This window comes from Hipposideros armiger, unplaced genomic scaffold (assembly GCF_001890085.2).
Source record: "Hipposideros armiger isolate ML-2016 unplaced genomic scaffold, ASM189008v1 scaffold_11, whole genome shotgun sequence".
NCBI classification, from domain to species: domain Eukaryota; kingdom Metazoa; phylum Chordata; class Mammalia; order Chiroptera; family Hipposideridae; genus Hipposideros; species Hipposideros armiger.
The window spans coordinates 7,614,236-7,618,245 of NW_017731361.1; positions in this window are offsets into that span (position 1 = coordinate 7,614,236).

Below are 4,010 nucleotides of genomic sequence, written 5' to 3' on the forward strand. Positions count from 1 at the left end.
GCAGGGAGGGGAAGAGAAAGCTATTTCAAACCCCAAATGTTTTCCAGGAAGGGTGGGGTCTCTAAAAGGGAACCTTCTGGCTCAGCAGATCTTTGTGTGTGAAGGAATAGATAGGCCTTGAGGCTGAGATCGCCTTGGGAATAGAGGCCATAAAGAGGAGTTATTCTGCCTCCCAGAATAAGAAGAATAGAAGGTAAACTGGGATGTTTGAAAGGCAGAAAAGAAAACAGCAGGATGGTTGTAAGTGGCCAGTACAGTCAGCAGAAGAAGTCTTGCTAAGTCAAGTGGTCTCACTACTATATAATACAGTATCGGCCCCCTAGGTATCTCCCCCATGTCTGGTCCAGTTTGTTATTTTCACAAAGACCTAGTAGGGCAGGATGTTTGTGAGGATCATGGAAAGGCCATGCATGTTTAGAGTCTGGGTGGATGTGACGTGGAAAGGAACAGCATGTGTGGGACGAAGAGATGATCAATAAAGTGAATTAACTCAGCTGTTAGGATGATCCAAGGAATTAGTCAGTGTAAAATGCTTAGAACAGTGTCCTGCACACAGTACAGCTGATACGTACTTGTTAAAGTAAATAAACAAAGTCTGTTATACAGCCCTGACAGCTGGCCCAGCTAACCCAGCCAAGCAGAGGAGCTGAGAGTCACTGGCGTAAGCAGCAAGGGTAGCAATGCTGTCCTCCCCAGGGTATAAGGCCAGATTCAAGTATTATGCTGACTAGAGGCCCAAGATTATAATTTCATTAATGATAAGTACTAAGTATGTTTCCACCTTTGCATCCTGAAGACACACTACAAATGCCTGGAACATAGTAGATAGCCAGTGAAAAATTGTTCAATGAATAAACGAATGGGTAGGCGTCTTTTGAAAACAAATATTCATTTAAAAATTATTTTTGAAGTTTCAAAAGGATATAACATTTTTTAACAGCATCACTATGATATTTTTAACCTTCATATTCGTTTCTAGCTTGGAAGGAATTCTTGTAATCTTACGGGTACCAATTAGCCAACCTTGCCCTAACCTCACGCTGATACTGCGCAAACCACTGACAATGTTTTTCAGTTCACAATCAGGAAGTGGGCATTTTACTGCAAACTTATGTCCACTAATATGCAAAGAACTCAGATATGTTTTGCATACAGCAGGTCAGAGACAATACTTCTGGGTACAAAGAACAGTATGCAGGCCCTATGGCTCTACCTTCAAAATATATCCAAAATCCAACCACTTTTACTACTTCCACTGGCCCAGGTCACCAGTAGCTGTCACCAGGGTTACTGCAATGGTCCCCTCACTGGGCTCCCACTTCCACTTTTGCCCCACAGTGTCTTCTTTCAACACAGCAGCCAGGATGGCTTGTTAAAAACATAAATCAGATCGTGACCCTCCTCTGCTCAAAACATTTGTATCAGTTGGCATCCAATCGTGAAACCTGAAACCAGTCTAAACATTTCAAAGAGAGGGAATACATCTATTATCAGGAGTTGATTAAAAAGATTATGAATAGTAACTGCAGGAAGCCACTACCACCCTTAGGCTGGAGGAACAAAAGGGAAAACGGGTGCTGCATCAAACCTACCCTCAGAGCCACTGACATGACCTCTGTTGGAATGGAGCTGCCTGAGCCAGCATTCCCAGCTGCTGGTGCTGCTAATGCAGCTGCCAAGTGGGAAAGGTTGCCAGGACCCTCATCTGAAATAAAAGGCAGGCTCTCCATTCCTCCCATCTTCCAGTCCTGCCAGTACCTCCCAGTGGCAGAACCTAACAGGAAGCCAGTGGGCAAGGGAGTCTGGGAAACGTAGTTTGCAAGTCTCCTGCCCCAGCAGGAAGAGGAGGGTATAGAAGGAGAGGGTCTGGGGTTGACAGAAAACAGATCCCATCCAGAGCAGCACCTCATGCACAGTAAAACCCAGGTTCTTACAATGACTTCCAAGGAAGGCATCCCCCTTCCCCAATACTTAGGCACCTTCTTTCTGAACTCANTTTCTGCATATCCTTTTATAATAATGACTTCCTTGGTATTTTTTATGGTTTTATCACCCAAATGTGCATCCCTAGAAACTGTAGTTTAGTCTTGCCCATTTAAAAAAAAAAAAAGATGTAACTTCATTCTTAAGATGAAGTTACATTTAAGTATCAAAATCACTATCACCATCATCATCACCACCACCATTACCATCATCATTACAGCTTATAGGACAAGATGAGTGTTAAGAAAGGCCATGAATTCAATGTCTTAAAATAGAAAAGTTGACATGAAGTCTGCCCAAAAGATCATTGTAATAGAAAACAGTGAATAGGCCATATAACATATAGGCCATGTTTATTTTTTGATGTTAATGACTAGGAGGGTTTGATATTTCTTCTTTTAATCTTGTATATGTTTATAAAGCACAGTCATATGCCTATTTCTATCTGTTTAAAGAGAATAAACACTGGACACTGTAAGCCAAATAGTCTCAGCAAAAGCAAATGCCAGGATCCGGAAGGACTACTCAGCATGGGGGGGCACCCACAATAGTTGACCACAAAGAGGGTTCCACAGTGTTTGCCAGTATAATGTATTAGCCAGATGACCTACAAAGGAACGCTAACTGCACAGACTCAATCTCTCAACTCCTACGAGATTAAATCTCAATGCTAATAAGGGAGATAAGTTTTTAATACTAAGAAGCCAAATCAATATTTGATTATGACAGGATAATCGGTTACATAACAATGGCCGAGTGATAATTTAAAAAAGCAATTTCAGAGATAGATGTCAGGTTGTGAAATTAAACCCTGGGCATATGATAAGGCCTGAAATAGTCTCACTGACATAACAGGTATCATTTAACTACAGAAAACGCTTACTATAAGAAGGCGGTTTGGGTTGGAATCACCTTGGGTGTAACAAACACGTCTGACCAAGAATTAATCAGTCAATAAACCAAGTCCTGCAATTTAGGCTGTCCTAACAAGATAATCTTTTCTTTGGGATCTGAGAAGAATTTTGTGACCCACGGAGAGGAATAAAAATAATAATACTGAAACCCTGAAGGTACATCAGAACAAGCATAGAAAAGCCAAAACAGAAATCAGAAAGGCATCAAATCCATAATATTGATGCTTTAGAGTAGATTTAAGTGAACCTATAGCAATAGATTCTGTAATCTTTGTTTTTTATGTTTATGAATTAATGTTCTGGCGTAAATGGTCAGGCATTCTCAATAGGTAATTGCAGTTCGTTTAAATTGTTTAAAATGGTATGCTTAATAAATCTGTAATCGATATGTAAAGGCCCCAAGAAAAATTGGTTTTCAGTTTTGAGTATTAGATTCACGAGCTTAACAAATTGAGCATTAAACAAAGAACTAATGATTGTGCATATTCCTCTCCACGGAAAAGCCCTTTGGACATAAAAGGATCTATCAGTAAGGACCGAGACAGAAGGTAGTCTTACCTTGTGTTAGTTATCTATCCCTATGTAACTAATAGTCCCACACTTCCGGGTTTGAAACAACATTTATTATCTCACAGCTTATCGACCCACAAGTCAGGGACCCAGACGGAGCTTAGCTGAGTGGTTCTGGCCCCAGGTCTGTCACAAGGCTGCGCTGTCAGCCGTGGCTGTCTCAAGCTCCACTAGGGAAGGAGGCGCTTCCAAGCTCACCCATGTCGTTGTTGGCAGGATTCATTTCCTAGTGGTCTGCGGGACGGAGGGCCGCAGCTCTTCCCTGGCTGTTGGCCGGAAGCCACCCTTGGTTCCCTGCCATGTGGACCTCTCCATAAGACAGCTTACAACATGGCAGCTGGCTTCATCAGGTGAGCAAGCAAAAAAGTCCAGAGAAAGGGTCATCGTCTTTTCTAACCCAATCTCAGAGGCGACATCCCATCCTTTTTGCCATACCCCATTGTCAGAAGCAAGTCAAAGGCTAGTTGACACTGAAGGGAATTGCACAAGGGCAGGGCTACCAGGAGGTGGGGCTCCTTCGGAGCCACTTTAGAAGCTGTGAAT